At 46.8% G+C, this 22032-nt stretch overlaps 1 long non-coding RNA gene across 1 annotated transcript; it reads right to left on the reverse strand.

The window, feature by feature from the left end:
- Nucleotides 1–410: 410 nt before the first annotated feature.
- LOC147574390 (uncharacterized) lies at nt 411–4753 on the reverse strand. The gene is made up of 2 exons (XR_015243734.1): nt 4334–4753; nt 411–776 (listed from the first exon to the last, which is right to left on the reverse strand). It is a non-coding gene; the product is annotated as an uncharacterized LOC147574390 (long non-coding RNA).
- Between the last annotated feature and the right edge of the window lie 17279 nt (nt 4754–22032).

Raw genomic sequence — 22032 nt, forward strand, 5'->3', positions numbered from 1 at the left:
AACCCTCCTCCCTCGGAGTCCTAAACCCCACCACCCCACTCCTCAATCACCCCAGGAGCCTCCCATCTGGTCTCCCGGCTTCACTCGAGCCCCCTAGGTGCCACCCAGCACTCAGAGGGGTGCTCCCCCGTGACTCTCCCGTCGTGACTCCCCCTGCTACAGACCACTCCGGCCCTTTGCTGCTCCATCGAGGCACCTGCATCATTCCTGCCTGTCTCTCCCCACCCTGCCTGGATGCTCCTCCCCCCCACCCCCCACTCCTTCTCACCATTCAGGCCTTAGATCAATGTCACCCCCCACAAAAGACCTTCTTTGACCATCCATTTCGAGATAACCTCCAGCCACTCTATTACTGCGTCAAGGAAAATCAGCGTGGACTGTGTGTCAGAGACAACCCCAAATCTCAGCGGTTTAAAGCAAAATGGGAGTTTATTTCTCTTTGATGTAAAATCTGGAGGTTGGAGCTCCCCGGCTGGCATGGTGCTCTGCAGTGTCAGGGACCCCGCCCGGGTACCTTCTATTCTGTGGCATCCTTGACATGTGGCTTTCTCTTCATGGTTCATCATGGCTGCTTGAGATTCAGCCATCACTTCTGCATTCCAGCCAGCAGGGAGGAGGAAAGGGTAAGGAAGGATGTGCCCCTTCTCTTGCAGGCTATTTCCTGGAGACTTTCTGCTCGCGCCCCATTAGCCAGGACTTAGTCACATGGCTATACTCGGCTTCAAGGGAGCCTGGGAAATGTAGTCTTTATTTGGGGAAGTCGTGTATCCAGAGCTCTATTACCCGGGACGAAAAGGCAAATGAAAATTAGAGGGTGTCCAGTAATCTGCCAGAATCATGTCTGGCAGACAGAAAGAAATACTCTTCTTTTTCCTACCAGCTGATGGTTTCCTGCTTTATTATTTGTTATTCTCTCTCTCCACCGGAATATCAATTTCACAAGGGCAAGTTTTTTGCAAGGGCTTGTGTCTATCACTGTATCTCCAGAGCCTAGCACAGCGCCTGGCACAGGCAAAGGTAATGAATTTGTACTGAATGAATGAACGACTCCCCCACAATAATTATTTGAGGAATGCATTCTCATTCCCATCTTACAGATGGGGGAAAATGGGGCTCAGAGAGATTAAGTAACTTGCCTAAGGTTACATAGCAGGTAATAGGGCCAAGGTTTGAACCTTGCTCTCTGTGGCTCCAGCTCTGTTCCAGCTCTTTCTACCTGAGGTGCTGGCTGTGCTGATGGCTCAGCTCCACCCTGAATCAAATGAGAAGCCGGGAAACCTCACCTGGAGTCTGTTAGTGTCCTCTCCCTGGTAAATTCTACCTCAAGTTCTCACCAATGGCTTGCCTTTGGCCTCTAGTGGGATCAACGTAAGAAATGGTTGTTTAAAAAAAATTTTTTTAACATTTATTCATTTTTGAGAGACAGAGAGAGACAGAGCACAGTTGGGGGTAGGGCAGGGAGAGAGGGAGACACAGAAGCCGAAGCAGGTTCCAGGCTCTGAACTGTCAGCACAGAGCCTAACGCGGGGCTCAAACTCATGAACCGTGAGATCATGACCTGAGCCGCAGTTGGACGCTTAACCGACTGAGCCATCCAGTCACCCCCATAAATAAACTTTAAAACAAAGAAGAGGAAATGGTTGTTTCGGACAAGTTTCTGTAACTCTTCTGCAAGTCCCCGGGTGAGGATGTTACATAGAAGCCATGAATTCATTCCCCCTGGCATCGAGCACTAGGAAGAGGTCTGAAACTTCAGACAAACTGATCGGTTTCTTTGTTTCAGCGGAGGGAGAACTACCTGTCTTATCAGACCTTCCTTTTTACCTTGGCTGCTAGGAAATTTGGAGTTTAAATTACGCGTTCAGAGACAGCCCTAGCCTCAGGAGAAGTGCTGTAGGGCACAGACTGCGTTTGACTTGGAACCAGGGGGCCAGGACTTGTGTCTCAGCCAATGCTCCATGAACAAGACATTCAAACGTCCCCGAACCTTAGACCTGAGGTTGTAAACGTAGCATCCTTCCCTCCCAGGGCCGTTAGGAGGATGAAATGAGCTAATACATGGGACGACTCTCTAGAAGTGCCTCAGTGATATATAGATGGTTGGCCCTTACCACGTACAGGGCACTCTGCTTGCCTAGGCTAAGCTGCAACTTCTCAGGCCCCAGGAATTCTCTGATAAGATTGCAAAGTGGTCAGGGAAGGCTTCAAGGAGGAGGCTTCTCTCAAGACAAGCAGGACCCTCTGGTGCAGAACGCTGATAGTGCTGTCCCTGTCCCCTGTAGTGCTGCCCGCTTCCATTTCCCAACCTGGCGGGCCCTGGTCCAAATCATCCTTTCTGGTACTGTCTCATCTAACACCAACCTCATGGTCTAGCTCTGTCCCCAGGGGTAAAGCACAGCTCACAGGCGGAGAGAGAAGCTATAGGATGGCTCACAAGTCCCCGAGACCAAAGGGCTTTGGAATGAGGAAGAGTTTAATCTTGGGACAAACCCCAGCCCAGGGCTGGAGGCTAAAATCTAGGCCCTTTCCACCTCATCTCTTGCCTATTAACCAGCAACCTCTGACCCTCTGCTTCCTCAGCCATACAAAAAGACTTAATCACAAGGCACAAAGACCACCCTCAATAAGGTGGCTGTCTTACAGGCTGTTCTTTGTTAATCGTCACAATACTTGAACAAAGTGAGGCACAGAGAGGTGAGGTAACTTCCCAGAGGTCACACAGCTCATAAGCTGTGGAGCTGGAACTGGGTTCCCACGCAGGCAGCCAGGGCACAATGCTTGGGGACGGGGAGGGGAAACCTTCAAGGAAATGGCTCTTCTCAGTCAGTGAGAGTTCAAGGTCAAGCCGCCTCAGGGAGCCAGACACAGGTGGGTCCCTCAGGCTCAGGCAGGGCTGCAGAAGCCCATAGGCTTACAGAGGCCTGAAGGCCTGCCCCTCGGTTCTGACTGCCCGGATTCACAGCTGAAGACACCCCCTCTCCCTGCCCCTGCCTACTTAGGGCCCAGGCGACCTGCCCGGGATGATGGGAGCCTTGCTTGGGCGGAGGAAGTATGAAGAACAGGCTCCCTCTTCCTTCCCGAAGGGCTACGGGGCCAGGGCACACACAGTGAGCCACGCGCAGGTGCCAGGGGCCCACTGACCCTGCACTCCCTACCCTACTTCCAGCCGCTCCTGGCGCTCCTGGCGGGCGGCCTCAGGATAAAGTCCAAATTCCTCCTTCTGACCCAGTTTCTGCTGACCTCCTGACCGGGCCTCCTGGCTTTGAACTTGCTCTTGGTCCCAGGTCCCGCCCTACTAGTCCAGGTCTCTGCACTCTCCCTTCCCCTGGTTAAATGTTTAAAATTGAGCTCAGTCCCAGAGCACCTGGGTGGCTCAGTCGGTTAAGCATCTGACTCTTGATTTTGGCTCCGATCGTGATCTGTCGTGATCTCAGAGTTCGTGAGTTCGAGCCCCGTGTCAGGCTCTGCGCTGACCGTGTGAAGCCTGCTTGGGACTCTCTCTCTCTCGCTCTCTCTCTCTCTCCCTCCCCTGCTTTCTCACTCTCTCAAAATGAATAAACTTAAACAAAAATTGAGCTCAGTCCCTCTCCAGTCTAGTCACCTCCCCTTTGGAGGGACCTCCATCACACTATTCTTCCCCTTCCCAAGGGCTTCCTTGTGACCTGGTCACCCTCTGCTTTCAGGGTGGGCCTGCCCCCAGTCGGAGCTCAGAACAAGGTGGCATGGAGGCTGAGCATGCATTATCAGGCGACCAACCACCGCTGGGAAGCTGCCTGTCCCTCCTCCCTGCTTTCCATGCCTGACCCTTTGAAATATCAGAAGCATGGAACAGCTTCTTTTGCAGGTCAGGGAGGTTCGGGGCGGGGGGGGGGGGGGAGCGGGAGGGGGGGGAGGGTCAGCTCCAGGCACTATCCCTCTGGGCTCAGAGGGCCCCTGATGCCAGGAGCCAAGGTAGCAGGATGCCACATCTGGAAGGCTCCATCTGTGGTCCCCAGGGCAATTTGCACTGTGTGAGAGGAACCCCAGCATTAAGCATGGTCTTCCCCAGTCACCCTCCCCTGGGCCCTTTATTTTAAAATAAGGTGCGGATAGGGGTGCCTGGGTGGCTCAGTCGGTTGGGCGTCGACTTCGGCTCAGGTCATGATCTCACGGTTCGTGGGTTCGAGCCCCGCGTCGGGCTCTGTGCTGACAGCTGGGAGCCTGGAGCCTGCTTCGGATTCTGTGTCTCGTCTCCCTCTCTCTCTTCCTCCCTCACTCATGCTCTGTCTCTCTCTGTCTCAAAATAAATAAATAAACATAAAAAATTTTTTTAAATAAAGTGAGGATAACATACGTGTCGCTGCAGTCGTGATTCCACGTGAAACCTCAACAGCCAGCATTGGCTGGAGCTCCACACTTCTTGGGCTGGGCCTGGCCAGGGCGATGAGGGGGGAAGGAAGGGAAGGAGGGGAGGGGAGAGGGATGATGCGCAGGAATCTGCTCCTGTTTAGTGCGTGTCCGTGGCTCCAGTGGGGAGACAGCTGCTGGTGCACCTGAGCCGGGCAGGAGGTGGGGGCAGGGCACCCTCCCTCTGCCGTTCAGGTCTTGCCCCTGACTTGTCTTTCACAAGCATCCCCTGGGGTCTCTGTGGCTGACTCACCCCTCCTCAGGGAAGCAGGGAGGGGGGGCTCCCTGTCAGTCTGGACCTCCCCTCCCAGCCCGTGGGGGCCCCTTCTCTCACCACCCTTCCTGGAGGAGGGGACATTTCCTCCGGGAGAGGGCCAGGCCTGACTTGACAGATGGCGGATGGCTCCTCCCTCCAGAAACAGCTCCCTCTCTTCTCACCCCTCCTATCTGCTGAGCCAGATGTTTGGCGCCTCCGCCTGACAGCTGATGGCAGGGTCTGTCTCAGGGCCTGGGCCTATGGGTGTGTCCCCCACCGTGTGTGCGTGTGTGTGTGTGTGTGTGTGTGTGTGTTCAGGGGAGTTGTGGTTCAGCCAAAGGCTTTGGAGTCAAACCAACTGTATCTGCTCTTACTAGCTGTGTGACCTTGAGTAAGTTCCCAGATGTCTTCCAAGTCTCATAGTCTTTACCCATAACATTCGCCCATAACATTGTGCAGGTAGTGTGAGGTATTGTACAGGAGGCCCTGTACATAGCTCCAGGCACACACGGTCACGTTTGATGATTAGTAGCTATTGCCACGGTTAGGGGAAAACCCTAGTCAGCACAGGGATCCCTTGAGGGGAGGCCTCCATCAGCGGGACCCTGAGATGTGACACTCCCAGCAGGTGGGGGTAGATGCCCAAAGGCCTGGCTGGTGGAGAAGGAGGGGAGCAAGGCCTCTGGGTCCCCAAACCCCCAACCCTAGCTTCTCCTCCTCTGTAGACTGTCCCAGTCAGGAGACCTAGAGCTGCCCACCTCCAATCCCAACAGTGAGGCTGAGCTCTGGAAAGACCTCGTGGGGGATGTTTCAGAACCCTCTATTCCTCCCATGTGCTCCGTCTCCCTGGGTGGCGAGGCCAACAGGCTCCAGCAGATTCAGCTTAGTAACTCAACTGTCCCTTCTTGAGCTTGGAGAAGGACAAAGAGTCCCCAAGTCCAAGTTCCCCCTGTTGACTGTGCTTTGTTTCTTTTTGAATAAGCCTTGGAGCAGCCAATCAGGACCCAGAGCCTCAGGCCTGCCCCAACACTGGTTGATTTCAACTTGGGCCTGGCCAGTGGTGCAGAAGGGGCCCTGGGTGGGGTAGGGTGGGGTGGGGAGTAGGGAGCCTGTCTGCAGGGCCCAGGCCCCTATCTCAGAATCCAGTATTGACAGCTGGGAGACTTGGGAGAAAAAATACTAGGTCTGATACTGGCAGGAGGAGGAGGATGGGGGAAGGGTTTCCAGTCTATGCCTCAGTTTATCTTTTGGATAGCTGGATGAAATGGGGTTTCCTAAGCCTCAGCTCTGAAAAGATGGGGCGTTAGTTCCTTTATTCATCCAAGGAGTAGGTCCATAACATTTATTTTGCCCTACTAATGTATGGGGCACCATGCTAGGTACTTGGAGATACAGAAGCCTGAAACCCATGCTGAGGGTCCCGGGGCCTTCAAGTCTGGGAGAGAGTAACCCCCCTCCCCCATCCTGGGACGGTGCAAAGGCAGCAGCCCAGAACCCACGGGAGGAGCCTCGCAGGCACTAAGTCACATCATTTTGGCCTCTAAACCTCAGGATGAGCAGGGATTCCCTCCTGCGATGTAGCAGAGGAAAGGGAATCAGAATCCCAGGATGATAGCGGCTTTCATGTCCTGAAGAAGCAGGAATACATTCAGGGCAGTGCCGAGAAGCCCTTCTGCTGGGCAGGCGTGGTTTGAGCACCAGGCAAGTAAGGGTAATTAGGCGAGCCTGAAACAAGCCAGGTGTGCAAAGGAGGCGGGGCAACACGAACAGGAAGTGCAGAGAGTCAGAATGTGCTTCTGGCCGGGGACAGGCCTCTGCCCCAGTGGCCATCCATCCTTGTGTGTGATCAAAGGGGCAGAAAATGAGAGCAAAAAATAAGCAAGGACATGAGAGATGCCTCCACGCAGTGGCTTTAAGTTCCCTCTCCTCATTTTGTACTTTAAAGACAGACTTTAGGGGCGCCTGGGTGGCTTAGTCGGTTGTGTCCGACTACAGCTCAGGTCGTGAGCTCGTTGGTGGCGAGTCTGAGCCCCGTGTCGTCGGGCTCTGTGCTGACAGCTCGGAGCCTGCTTCGGATTCTGTGTCTCCCTCTCTCACTGCGCCTCCCCCGTTCGTGCTCTGTCTCTTTCTCAAACAAAATAAACATGAAAAAAATAAAAACTAAAGAAAGAAAGACTTTAGATCATTGGAAAATAACCATTGCAAAGAAGCCTCGGTTTGCCTGGTAACCAGACATAGTATGTTTGGAAGCAATTTTATTTTTTTTTAATTTTTTAAATTATTTATTTATTTATTTATCATCTATTTTTGAGACACGGAGAGAGTGTGAGTGGGGAAGGGGCAAGAGAGAGAGAGAGGGAGACACAGAATCCGAAGCAGGCTCCGGGCTCTGAGCTCTCAGCACAGAGCCCGACATGGGGCTCGAAGCCACGGACCGCGAGATCGTGACCTGAGCCGACGCTCGACAGACTGAACCACCCAGGCGCCCCACTTATTTTTTTACTGTCATTGTCAAAAGGCAACTCAAGTTTAAAATGTTTAGAGAAATTTAGTTTGTCAAATTCCTAATTGGGGTGAATGTGCTGGGCAAATTAATTAGAGATGTTGATTGCTTAAAACAGTATCACTCAGTAGATTCAGAAAGTTAGTAAAAGGGACATGAAACCAAGTTCGCAAAGTAGTGAGGATTTCTCTCCATCAGTAAAGGCCCCTGGACTTTAAAGAATTTAGTAAACAGCCTCTCTTACCCCGCCGCCTGTAAACTTGTCTGTAGTGACACTGCCTGCCCTCCAGGGGGCCCAGGCTGCTCCTAGTGACTCCCTACCTCTCCTGAGCCCTCCACCTGGTCCCCACCACTTCCGTCGTCCTCCCTCACTGTGTGCCCACTTCTCCCAACGCACACACTGGCTCCTTCCCTACAGCCCTAAATGAACTCAAGCCTATCCCATTAAAATAACCAATCTTCTCTTGACCCGACCATGATTGCCCTGTTGCTCTCCTCCCCTCACAGCTCAACTCCTCTTCCTTGCCTCTTGTTCCCTCCTCTGCCCAAGACTGTCCAGCCTCTTCCCTGTCTCCCCTTTCCACTAATAACCAATTAGTTGCTAAATCTAATGGACACTTTCCAGCTCCCCAGCTGGACTTCTCTGTAGCACTTGACATGTGCAGCCTCTCTCCCTTCTTGGAAATATCTGCTTTCAGTTCCCCTCCCCTATTCCTTTGATGGTTTCTTCTCTATCTTCTAGGCTGGTTCACCTTCCTCCTATCACCTCCTCCCATGTCAGTGCTCCCCAAAGTCTGTCTTTCCTATCTTCTCTTTTCACTGTGCACACTCTTGTAACTTGGTCCTCTTCCAAGTTGCCCTCTGTCAGCCAGTGACACCCCCCATCCACCCATAGCTCAAGCCAGAAACCTGGCAGTAACTGCAAAACTTCCACCTTCTCTGGCCAATCACCAAGGAGCCATTCATTGGCTTCCCCGTAACTGATGACCTTTCTAAAGCCCAAATCGGAGCCTATCGCTCCTTACTCCTGTTCAAATCTCACAGTTCTAACTTCGAGTGTCCTTCTTCCTGTTCCTTCTCTCCACTTATGTACTAAACCACATGTAGATCGTGAATGACTAGCGTAGGGCATGGCACACAGTAGACGTCAATAAACACTTGTGGATTGTGAATGCTGAAAGGTGAAGGTAAGAAGACGGGAAAACGCGGACCATGCAGCTCCCAATGGCCAAAGTGAGAACAATTTGAGCAAAATAAATAAATAAAGTAGAATTGGATTATAACCTAAAGTAGAAACTAAATATCCATGAGTCCGTATTGATATATTTAAATGATTGAATAAATTAATAAATGGAGGAGAAGAGATAAATCTCCTATACAGACGAATTCTAAAGACTACATATTGATACCCCCCTCCACTACTCAAGGGTAGGCTATGCCTAGTGACTCCCTTCAAAAGAGTACAATTTGGAAAGTGTGTGTGTGGGGAGGGACACGTATAACTTTACAGTGGAATAACCTGATAAATGCTACCTCAGCCAGGGAGCAGGATCAACATTATCCATCGTTAGTTATGTTAACAGTATGCACACTTGATATGGTGGGATGAATCTGGGACTCCATGATCTCCCTTCCTGCAACTCACAACCTCAGGTCTCATCATGAGAGAAACATCAGACAGAGGCCGATAAAGCAGGGTGATGGGTTCATTCTACATGCCAACTTGACTAGTCTACAGGGCTCAGTCATTCAATCAAACACGAATCTAGGTGTTCTCTGAGGGTATTTTTATATGTGATTAACATCTACAGTCTGTTGACTTTAAGTAAAAGATAATATGGATGGTCCTCATCCAATCAGTTGAAAGGCCTTATGGAGCAAAAGTAAGGGTTCCCTGATGACGAAGAAATTCTACCCGTGGACTGAAGTGTCAACACTTGCCCTATAGACTTTGGACTTGCTAATCAGCACCCCCTCAACTGAGTAAGCCAATTTCTTGGCAATAAAGCAATTTATTATGTATTATCTATTTATTTATTATAATTTATTATTATTATTTATTAATAAACATTTGTCTATACATGTCTAAAATATATTTATAAATATATAAACATATATATACATACATATGTACACAGAGAGACATATATGTTTATACATCTCTGTATGTCTCTGACTATCTGCCCTCGTGGTTCCCAAGGGTTAAAGAAGAAACCAAAATGGAAATTATAAAAAGTTTTGAACCGAATGAAAGACAATGCCAAGAGAACGAGAACACAAGCCACAGACTGGGAGAAAATACTTGCAAAAGATACATCTGATAATGGACTATTTTTGAAAATATGCAAAGAAGTCATAAAATTCAACAATAAGAAAATGAACAACCTGGGGCGCCTGGGTGGCTCAGTCGGTTAAGTGTCCGGCTTCGGCTCAGGTCATGATCTCACGGTTCTTGAGTTGGAGACCGCGTCGGGTTCTGTGCTGACAGTTTGGAGCCTGGAACCTGTTTTGGATTCTGTGTCTCCCTCTCTCTCTGCCCCTCCCCTGATCATGCTCCGTCTCTCTCAAAAATAAAATAAACATTTAAAAAAAAATTTTTTAAACAGAGAGGGAGGTAAACCATAAGAGATTTTTTTTTAAAGTTTTTATTTATTTATTTTTAAGAGACAGAGAGAGAGAGAGAGAGAGAGAACAAGCAGGAGAGGGGCAGAGAGAGAGGGAGACTCAGAATCTGAAGCAGGCTCCAGGCTCTGAGCTGTCAGCACTGAGCCCGACACGGGGCTCGAACCCACAAACCTGTGAGATCATGACCTGAGCCAAAGTCGGACGCCCAAACCACTGAGCCACCAAGGTGCCCCAAGAGACTCTTAAAAATAGAGAACAAACTGAAGGTTGCTGGAGGGGGAGGGTGGGGTGGGTGGGTTAAATGGGTGACGGGCATTAAGGAGGGCATTTTTCAGGAGGAGCACTGGATGTTATATATGAGACAAATCACTAGGTTCTACTCCTGAAACCAAGACTACGCGGTATGTTAACTAAGTTGACTATTAAAAAAAAAAAGTAGAAAAAAGTAAGAGTAAAAATACATAAAACACAAAATAAAGTATCATAGAATCACTACCAACAAAGTTACTTCTTTTAAAAGATTAATAGGGGCGCCTGGGTGGTGCAGTCGGTTAAGCGTCCGACTTCAGCCAGGTCACCATCTCGCGGTCCGTGAGTTCGAGCCCTGGGTCGGGCTGTGGGCTGATGGCTCAGAGCCTGGAGCCTGTTTCCGATTCTGTGTCTCCCTCTCTCTCTGCCCCTCCCCCGTTCATGCTCTGTCTCTCTCTGTCCCAAAAATAAATAAACGTTGAAAAAAAAATTAAAAAAAATAAAAGATTAATAAAATTTAAAAATCTCTAGTGTGACTTATCATGAAAACAAAGATCTCGTACGGCAAATGTCAGGAATGAAAAGGTGATTGGGCGCCTGGCTGGTTCTCGGGGTTGTGAGTTCAGCCCCGCGTTGGGTGTAGAGATCACTTAAAGAAACTTTAAGAAGTAAATGAAAAGGTGAACTTCACTACCAGTTTTAAGGACATTACAAATAAGAGGGGGCGCCTGAGTGGCTGAGTCAGTGGAGCGGCCAACTTCAGCTCAGGTCACGATCTCACAGTTCATGAGTTTGAGCCCCACATGGGGCTTGCTGCTGTCAGTGCAGAGTCCACTTCAGGTCCTCTGTCCCCCTCTCTCTCTGTCCTTGCTCCGCTCGCATGCTCTCTCTCTCTCTCTCTCTCAAAATAAATAAACTTAAAAAAATAAACTTAAGAAAAATAAAATAAAAATAAGAGTATATTATGGATACATTTATTTCATGCCAAGAATTTAAAATTTTCAATAAAATGGGCAGAGTCTTAGAAAACTATGACTTATACCCTCTCCAGAAGCCAAAAGGGAATTCTACCTCATCATGATGGAGGTGCAAGGACTGGACTAGCTGTCTTGCTGTAAACGACTAGAAAACTAGACGAGACGTATGAAACAACCGTTGTAGACATTGACGATGGGCGGTGCAGGGCTGAAATCTCTAAGACGAGGGGAACAAACAAAGTAAGCCCCATGCTTGTCCCGGTTTCTGCCCGGAGGCACGGCCTCATCGGTGCCGGGAAGTTGTCCGAAAGCAGCGGGGTTTGCCGGGGTTGAGACAAGAGGTCAGAGGTCAGGGAGGCTTTCACAACTGGAATTTGCAAAATGGAATATTACAGATAAAGGAGCTATGTATAGAAAGAGCTCCAGAAATATGCATCAGAGTGTCCCTGAGACTGCCGCTGAATACTAAGCCACGTATGTAAGGGTGAAATTCCACCCATCTGAGAGAGGCAGTGGCAGGCTGTAAGCGAAAGACTTGCCAGAGATTACAGAAGGCGAGGACGTAGCTAAGTTCCGGCCACCCAGAGTGGAGAATCCTTGTTAAAACACCCAGGGCACTCAGGAGAGGCTCTAGAAAGGTAACAGACACCTTGGTAGTAGGGCTACTGTAGCGTTAGAGTAAAGGCACATTTAGACCTCCCCTAACACCTTAAAAATAAGCTTCAAAAGAATTGAGCTTCGGGGCGCCTGGGTGGCGCAGTCGGTTAAGCGGCCGACTTCAGCCAGGTCACGATCTCGCGGTCCGTGAGTTCGAGCCCCGCGTCAGGCTCTGGGCTGATGGCTCAGAGCCTGGAGCCTGTTTCCGATTCTGTGTCTCCCTCTCTCTCTGCCCCTCCCCCGTTCATGCTCTGTCTCTCTCTGTCCCAAAAATAAATAAATGTTGAAAAAAAAAAAATTAAAAAAAAAAAAAAAAAGAATTGAGCTTCTCATGAGTAAGTTAATTGCCCAATAGGACCAAGTCCAGCATTTTGGGAAATAAAACTCAGCACCTTGAGTAATGCAGTAAGTCATGGTCTGAGAGAAAATGTTTGCAACGTACATATCTGACAAAAGGCTTGCATCTAGACTGTGTAAAAAATTCCTACAACTCAATGATGAAACCAGGCAAACAACTCAATGAAAAAAATTTGCAAAAGACTCGAACAGACACATCACACACACACACACACACACACACACACACACACACAAATGGCTAATAAGCTCGTTGAAAAGCTCAACATCATTAGTCATTAGAGAAATGAAAAAAAAAAAATTAAGTCCACAAGGAGATACCACTACCTACCCAGTTAAATGGCTAAAATGCAGAGATCAACAGGGGTGCCTGGGTGGTGCAGTAGGTTAAGCACCTGGCTCTTTATCTCAGCCCAAGGTCGTGATCTCACAATTCGTGAGTTCGAGCCCCACTTGGGATTCTGTCTCTCCCTCTCTCTGCCCCTCCCCTGCTTGTGCTCTCTCTCTCTCTCTCAAAATAAATAAATAAACTTAAAAAAATTAAAAAAAATAAAATGCAGAGATCAACAGCACTGAGTGTTGGAAAGGGGGGTGGAGCGTTGGAAATCTTACACTTTTATATATCATACAAATTGCATAACCACTTTGGAAATCGGCTTGGCGGTTTCTTTAAAAGTTAACCATATACTGGGGCGCCTGGGTGGCGCAGTCGGTTAAGCGTCCGACTTCAGCTCAGGTCACGATCTCGCGGTCCGTGAGTTCGAGCCCCGCGACGGGCCCTGTGCTGACGGCTCAGAGCCTGGAGCCTGCTTCCGATTCTGTGTCTCCCTCTCTCTCTGCCCCTCCCCCGTTCATGCTCTGTCTCTCTCTGTCTCAAAAATAAATAAAACGTTAAAAAAAAAAAAGTTAACCATATACTTATCCTATGATTCATTTAATCAATCCTAGATATTTATCCCAGAGATCTGAAATATATCTTGGATGAGAATGTTCTTGGAAGTTTTCTTCATAATAGCCAAACACTACAAACAGCTCAAATGTCTATCAACGGGAGAATGAACAAACTGTGATATACTTCTTATCTCATCGATAAAAGTAAATAGTTACAGACGCTTCAACATCAGCGAATCTCAAAAACATCGTGCTGAACGAAAAACAGCCAGTGCCAAAGAGTATTTATTGTGTGATTCCACTTCTATAAAGGTTTAGAGTAGGCAAAACGAATCTATGGTTCTAGAAATCGGGTCAGTGGTTGCTTCTGAGGAGTCTGACTAGAACGAAGCACAGGAGAATGTCCTTGGAGTTGTGGAAATGTTCTGTTCCCTAACTGCTATGTGGGATACATGAGTGCACGTATCTACTAAATTAGTGAATGCCATGCTTGACATCTAAACATTTTGCCGTATGTAAATTCCACCTCAGTAAAGAAGAACCATATTGGGGTCCCACCGCACACCCACCGGAGTGGCTAAAATTAAACAGAATAAATATACTGAATGTTGTCTACTATAAGAAGCAAGTAGCTCTCTCATACATTGGTGATGGGGATGTAAAATGGTACCACCACTTTGGAAATTTCTTATGAAGTTAAACATATACTTGCCATGTGATCTAGCAAGTCCACTTTCAGGTATATACCCAAGAGAAATGAAAATATTTGATTACAAGTATTGAAAATTTATACAATACCATTTGTCCTAGCTTTCGCCGAAATAGTAAACAGAATCGAAACAATCCTGATATCCATCAATAAGTAAATGGACAAATAAATTGTGTTATATCTATACAGTGGGATACTACATTTTATCCACTGTATTTATCCACCAATCCCTATCAGCAACAATAAGGGATGAATTGGGGCCCCTGGGTGGCTCAGTCTGTTAAGCGCCCGACTTTGGCTCAGGTCATGATCTAGCAGTGTGTGAGTTCGAGCCCCGCGTCAGGCTCTGTGCTGACAGCTCAGAGACTGGAGCCTGCTTTGGATTCTGTGTCTCCCTCTCTCTCTCTGCCCCTCCTTTGCTCTCTGTCTCTCTCTCAAAAATAAATAAACATTAAATAATAATAATAATAATAAATAAGGGATGAATTAATGATACTTGCAACAACATGAATACATTCCCAAAATGTTATGCTAAGTGAAAGAAACTAGACACATACATCTTATATGATTACATTTAAATAAAATTCTTTTAAAAAAACTAGTTTACAGTGACAAAGTAGATAAATGGTTGCCTGTGGACAAGGGTGAGGCAAAGGATTGACTGGGAAGACCCACAAAGGAATCTTTTTAGTGATAGATTATTCCATATCTTGATAGTGGGTGTATGCATTTGTCAAAACTCATTGACTTGTAAAATTAACACGGGCCCATTTATTGTGTGTAAATTATTCTTCAGTGTTATTGAGTTTTAAAAATGGAGAACCATTGGGGCGCCTGGGTGGCTCAGTCAGTTAAGCGTCTGACTTCAGCTCAGGTCATGATCTCACAGTTCGTGGGTTCAAGCCCCGCGTCGGGCTCTGTGCTGACAGCTCAGAGCCTGGAGCCTGTTTCAGATTCTGTGTCTCCCTCTCTCTCTGCCCCTCCCCTATTCATGCTCTGTCTCTGTCTCAAGAATAAATAAACATTAAAAAAATTAAAATAATAATAATAATAATAATAAAAATGGAGAACCAGTTGGCAAAGTCAAAATAAAAAAACTAAGACAAAAAAAAAGAATAAATAGAATACCCAAATGATGCACAACGATTAAAGAAATTGAATCAGCAAAGATAGTTCCATGACCAGATAGCTTCATCATTAAATTCAGTCACATATTCACAAAGCAAATGCTTCCAAAGATTCACAAATTATGTCATGAAGCATAAAAAATAAGGTGGCATGTCTTAACTCATTTAACAGCATAATCTTAATACCCAAACCTGGCGTGGATAGTACAAGGGAGGGAAATAATAGGGCAATCTCACGCATGAACATAAATTTTAAAAGCCTAAATGAATAAAACATTTAGCAAACTAAAGCCAATAATATATATAAAAAAGGTAATATACCATGACCAAATTGGCTTATCCTAGAAATGGAATTTGATCACATTAGAAAAAATCAATTTATGTAACCCTCCACATGAACATAAAGACAGAGTAAAAACCAAATATTCATCTCAGAAACAGAAAAAGCATTTGATAAAATTTTGTCACCCATTAATGATGAACACTTTGAGCAAACTAAAATAGAAGGGAACTTCTGTAACCTGATAAGAGATACCTACAAAAAACTTGTAGCAAACATCACACTTAATATTGAAATCTTTCCTTCTGAGGCCAAAAACAGAACAAGGATGCTTGTTATTTGGTGAGGAAAAGACAAACCTGTTTTTGCAAATGACCTAATTGTGTATCAAGAAAATCCAAAAGAAGCTACAGGTTAATTAATTCAGCGTATAGAAATTTTCAGCAAATCAGTAGAATCGGCTTAAAAGTCAATCGCACAAAGACAACTCATTTAAAAAATGTTCAAAGTGGGGCGCCTGGGTGGCTCAGTCAGTTGAGTGCCTGACTCCTGATTTTGGCTCAAGTCATAATCCCAGGGTTGTTGGATCGAGCCCTGGATCAGGCTCCAAGCCGAGTGAGGAGCCTGCTTAAGATTCTCTCTTTCCTTCTGCCCCTCTCCCTTCTTGTGCTCTCTCTCTCTCTCTCAAAATAAAAAAAAAAAAAACACAAAATAAAATAAAATAAAGGAAAATTAACAAGTGTTGGTGGAGAAACTGGAACCTCGTATATCTCTGGTGGGAATGTAAAATTGCTCGACCCCTGTGGAAACAGTTTGTTCCTCAGCAAGTGAAGCATAGAATAACCAATCATACAACACAGCAATTCGGAAGAATTGCGAACACTCACAATAGATCCCAGGTGACCGTTTTGGCCTTTCTGCCCATTACAGGGTCCACCTTGACCCTGCTGATTAAGTGCCATCACCTGGCCTCTGTTCTGGGCTCCCGTCGTACACATTGACTCTGGGAAGCCCCCTTCCACAGCAGCTTCTGCTACCACTGACTTTCGCCTGCAGAGCAGAACCACTACTGGGTTGTAAAGAGTGCCAGTGTCCCCTAACATCTAGCCCGTTTCTTATCACTTTATTGAAGAAGTATCTCTGGGCCTCCATGAAGAATACAGCGGGCTGGAGGGTTCCCTGATCACATATAATTATAGTTTCATTCTGGTGTGCCCACCTCTCTGCCTTTGAACCCCCCTCCCCAGTATTCTGCCACTCAGTTCCGGCCTCTCCACCTCATGTGCCGTAATGCGTAGATTTTCCTAAACTTTGAAGATCTATGCCAGTAGCATCTTGCAACTGGCTTCAGATGTCCTTGCCAAGCCTTTAAAATGTTAACTCCTCGGCTCTGGGAGAGTATCCCAGATCAATAAACTCTCCGTTATTCAGACTTATTTATATTCCACCCCCTGGCCCCCGTCCAGCACTCTCATGGGGTAAGTAGAGGCACGTTCTCCCAATTTCTGCGACATGTTAGCCAGTCAGATCCTGCAGTCTTCTGATGAATAATCCCTTTCTTGTCGTCGCTGGGATAGTACTTCCCCGCTTGGTGCATGGTGACACTTAACCGAAGTTATGGGTCTAGAACCGTGGGGGGTCCCTGGGTAGCTCAGTCGGTTAAGCGTCCGACTTCGGCTCAGGTCATGATCTCACAGTCCACGAGTTCGAGCTCCATGTCGGGCTCTGTGCTGACAGCCGGGAGCCTGCCTCTGATTCTGTGTCTCCCTCTCTCTCTGCCCCTCCCCTGCTCATGCTCTGTCTCTCTCACTCTCAAAAATGAATAAATGTTAAAAAAATTTTTTTTAGAATCATGGAGGGAGTCAAAATCAGATCTTGAAGAGGGTAGGTATCATCTTATGGGGCATCTGCCTCAGATGTGGACTTTGCACAGTATGCAGGCAAGGAGAGGCCACTTCTGCTGCCCCAAAGGGTTCAGGGAAAAAATCTGAGGGTCCCAGGACAGATGATCCCATACCAGATCTCAGGGGCCTGACTTGTTGTGTCTTTAAAGACATAATTCTGCTATTCTCACAATCAGATTATGGGATCGATTTTCAGCACAGTCTTCTCTGCACAGGCTGCAGATGAGAGTTTCCTTAAATGCTGCCATAGAGGCCTTCCTGCTCTCACCCTGAACCCTGAGTTGATAGTTGGCTGATGTGAGTCTCTCATTTTTGTCTTTTAGCACTTTGATGTCATTTAACAACAACCGGCCAACTCGGCCATCCTTATAATGACCACTTCCCTCCTACGTCTCAAATACTAGAGATATTCACAGGCCGTGCACCCTGTATTCACCAAGGGGAAAGTAATCATGATGTGCAGCACTCTAGTGGATCTAGGACTCCACTTACCTCAGCAAAGTAACCCTTGTTGCCATATGGATGGTGCATAATACAATTCCAGAATCGTATCCTGAGAACCTGCTTCCTAGGACCACTTAAAATACCAGCTGTATTTTGGGGAGTTGCCCTAGAAGTAGAACCTAGGGAAAGGATTCAAAGGCAAGTTTTTATTTGAGAAATGATGCTAAGAACCACCAGGAAGCAAGTGAGAAAGCAACATGGGGAAGGAGAGGAGGCTAATAAGGGCACGCCCTCAAGAAAGTTAAGAGTGTGAACAACTACGAGCACCTGGATGGCTCAGTCGGTTGAGTGTCCAACTCCTGATTTTGGCTCAGGTCATGATTCCAGGGTCGTGGGATCAAACCCTGCATTGGGCTCTGTGCTAAGCATGGAGCCTGCTTGAGATTCTCTCTCTCTCTCTCTCTCTCTCTCTCTGCTCCTCTCCCTCACTCTCGTCTTCTCTCTTTCTAACATTAGAAAATATATATATTAAGAGTGTGACCAGCTAGACCTTAAAATCCTGTTGGGACACTCAGGGAACCAATAATAATGTGAGCCTCAGGACCATCCCAAGTGAGGGCTGAGGGAGCTGGGGTATCTATTCACCAATCCCCATCAGTTATTTCCTCAGGGTTGCTCTGGATGGAAGTATAATTCCCCAGAACTTTCAGCCTGCCCAGTGTTTGTTGGAGTAGAGCAGGCTCCAGTGGCCAGAGAGAGCCCTTGGGGAAAGAGTTGCAGTTTTTTTTTTGGCAGTTGGCAGTTCTTCCAGTGTACCCAAGAGCTGAGCGAATGTGGGAGGAGCACTGACAACATTTACTACACCTAGGGAGGAATCCCTTCACCAGATACAACAGTGGGTCCACTAAACTGGAGATCGAGGCTCGCCTGGGCTCAGAGCACAGAAGGTTACTGTGGGGTGACTATCCCAAATTCCAAGGGATATTGGGTTGCAGCTATGCAATGAAGGTAGGGAAGACTATGCCTAGGATTCTCTGGTGTGCCTTTCCTTTCTTCCATGTCCAATAGCAAAAGTTAAAGAAAAAACGCAGGAACTCAATTCTGAAGATTTAGAATCATCAAGAATGAAGGCTTGGTCACTTGACCTGGTTAAAAAAAAAAAACAAACAAACAATTAACAAGCTGAGGTTATGGCTACAGGCAAAGTGAAAATGAAATGAGTAATGGAAGAGGAGAGTTATAAAGGTAAACTTGTAACAGTCACAGGAATAAGGATTGTAGAAGCCATAGGTATTTTCTTTCTTGCTTGTTTTGTATTATTAATACATATTAATAATACATAGTATTATGTATGTAATAGACATATTAATCTACATATTAATCTCTACACATTAATCTCTCCCCTCCTTTCTTTCCCTTATTATTTTATAGGCGGTTTTTTGTTGATAATGAACTTCATAATTTAGCCTTTAGGTTACAGAATCCTCTAGAGGAAATGTGGCTGAACTAGGTGAGGTATTAACATCACCCAGAAATGGCTACTGTTACCGTAGTGACTTTGCAGCTCCACTTTTGGGAGTGGGAACCAGAGCATCTTCATTGGTACAAAGGACAACTGCATCTTGTGAGGCAAACATATGAAGTTCATTACTGTTCATTTTTTTAAGTTTCTTTTTTAATGTTTATTTATTTTTGAGAGAGGGAGACACAGAATCCAAAGCAGGCTCCAGGCTCTGAGCTGTCAGCACAGAGCCTGATGCCGGGCTCAAACCCATGAACCGTGAGATCATGACCTGAGCTGAAGTCAGATGCTTAACTGACTAAGCCACCCAGGCACCCCAGACTGTTCATTTTTTTTTTAAAGTTTATTTATTTGAGTGAGAGAGAGAGAGAGTGGGGAGGGGGAGAGAGTGAGTGAGTGAGTGGGGGAGGGAGAGAGAAAGTGAGAGAGAGAGAGAGAGAGAGAGAGAGAGAGAGAGGATCCCAAGCAGGCTCTGAGCTGTCAGTGAAAAGCCTGATACAGGGCACGAACTCACCAACCATGAGATCATGACCTGAGATGAAACGAAGAGTCAGATGCTTAACTGACAGCTACCCAGTCACCCCTGTTACTGTTCAAATACGTATAGAAAGATGTGTACAGGGGCGCCAGGGTGGCTAAGCATCTAACTCTTGGTTTCAGCTCAGGCCATGATCTCATGGTTTGGTTTACAAATTTGAGCCCTGCATGGGGCTCTGTGCTGACATCGCAGAGCCTGCTTGGGATTCTGTCTCCCGCTTTCTCTGCCCACCCCACCCCCTGCTTGCTCCTAGCTCTCTCTCAAAATAAATAAAAGTAAACTTAAAAAAAAAAAGATGTATATAAATGTTGAGCAGGTAGAGAGGCAGACTAATGTCAGTTATTCATTTCTTGCCTTTCTGCTCTAAATCCATTATTTGTGTCTCTGCTGTCTGATTTGAGTGCATCTGACTCTGCAAACTTGTTTCCCAGTCTCCGTTACTAATTGGCTTTCTGTTAGGTTCTGCTAATAAGAGACACTACAGAGAGATGGAAGGTAGGAGGAAGAAAGAAGGAACTATCTCCCCATATTTCTGGTTTTTTTTCAGAGTTGCTCTGTCGTTGGAAGTTGGCTCCAGCCTTCAGCTTCATTCTGCACGCCAAGAACCAGCTTTGTAAACAGCTCCTCTGAGGAATAAGCAGCAGCCTGCTGGTGACTTTGCCTGAATCTGAGCCCCAACTCAGTAGGGCCCTACCTGTGGTCTCTTTGGGTGTAGCAATCCCACCTCTTTTGTTCCCTCAGCCCTCGCTGCTTCATTTGGTTACGAGTTCCATGTCGTCCCAGTGTTCTCTTTCTCTTTTCGCTTTTAGTCTTCTAACTCCTGTGTAACCAATTCCCTGTATTAAATCCCTTCTATCTGAAATACATAATGTGGTTTCCATTTTTCTTACTAAGCCCTTTCAGATACACAAAATTACCCTCAGTGACAGAATAGATAAAGTGTAGTATTGACATGTATTGGAATCATATACGAGGAAAATAATGGAGAAACAATAGACAAATAACAAATTTTCTTTTAATAAAAGAATTTTCTTTTAATAAAGAAACATTAAACTATATATTTATTGATTGACATATAGGTGATAAAACTATAAAGAAAAGCAAGGAAATGATTATCACAAAAGTCAGGATAGTGGTTGTCCCTTGGGGGGATGGATGAAGAGAAGATCTGTGTGTGTTTGGGAAGTCCTGGGTTCTTGACAACTTTCTATTTCTTGATCTTTAAGGAAATGACACAGGTGTTTGTTTTGTAAATATTCTTTAAACTGCACCTATGTGTTTTACATGCTTTTTTGTTCACATGACATACCCTGCAACTGAAAAACAAAAGAATATCATGATTGGCCTTGGCTATTTAGCCGGAGACAGAAGGATGATAAGAGGGCCTTCTAGAAGTGAGGGAAGAGGGAAACGGCAAAGGAGAAACAAAAGACCAAGTCTGAGGTCCTTCCTGGAAGCCAAGAATTGAGGCTGAGGTTGAGTAGACATGAGACCTTTGCTGGGAGTGCCCAGGGAGTGAGACCGGGGTTGTGAGCTTGCATAGGCCTTTTTTTTTTTTTTTTTTTTTTTTTTTTATCTCCTCCTCCTCTGTTTGTGTTAACAGAGGGTCCCTGTCTGCTGATCATATTCAGATGTTGGTGCACATGTGAATCCGTGTGGGGACATATGACCATATACTAGTAAAGTGGAGTAAATCCAGGAGGTGGACAGAGTTGGTGAATACACATAAGCTGAGCCCTAGGATGGACATTCCTAAAGCCAAATGGGAAAATTGGGTGTACCCCACCTTAACACAGAAGGATTTCTGTGGGAGCTGGAGATTTTGGAGTGTGAAAGAGAACAGGTTGAGTAGAGGAATGGAGCAGGAGCAAGCAGGGATGAGAGAACAACTGGGAGGCAGAGGGTGACAGGAAAGCCAGGCAATGCATCCATTTCTTTCACTTTACCCTAAAAGATGTGATCAGCTTTGGGGGCTCTCTTAGCCTTGCAGAGTGAGTTGATGGCACCATGCAGCAATGCTGATAGCCAGGGGGTTAACCCTCAAGCCAGTTGCCCTGGGATGGTGTGAGGGTGTAGTAGGACTCCGAGAGAGAGAGAGAGAGAGAGAGAGAGAGAGAGAGAGAGAGAGAGAGAGAGAGCGCAGTGCCTTGGCCCTTAGCTGCCAGTCTAGTCTCACAGTCCTGAGTGGTTCAAGCCGCTAGGCTCCTACGGCTTATTCTGGATTCCCATCCCCCACCCTAGGAGCCGTTGAATCCACCGGCCGGTGCTGACAAGCCAAACACCAGATACACAGTCTCTCCGACTGCTCCTTGGCCTCCTAGGTTACCGCATAGGGCCACCTGCGCTCTCTGGAGGCAGACCTGATCCCGGCCTCCTTGAGAACGAAGATACTGATTGGGTGTGGGACGGGGCTGCGATGAGGGTATGGGAAGTGAGGACCTCCTTTCCCCGGCAGCAGGAGGAAAACTGAGACACCACCGATCACAGCTCAGAAACCAGGGAGTTCAGTCGTTGGAACTCAGAGACGCGAGGAGAGGGGTCCCGGGCCCTGAGTGTGGGAATGGACAACGGGCCAGATACCCCCTCTTCCTCCTTCCAATCGCTGCT

This window comes from Puma concolor, chromosome E1 (assembly GCF_028749965.1).
Source record: "Puma concolor isolate L17-30 chromosome E1, mPumCon1.1.hap2, whole genome shotgun sequence".
Taxonomy (NCBI): domain Eukaryota; kingdom Metazoa; phylum Chordata; class Mammalia; order Carnivora; family Felidae; genus Puma; species Puma concolor.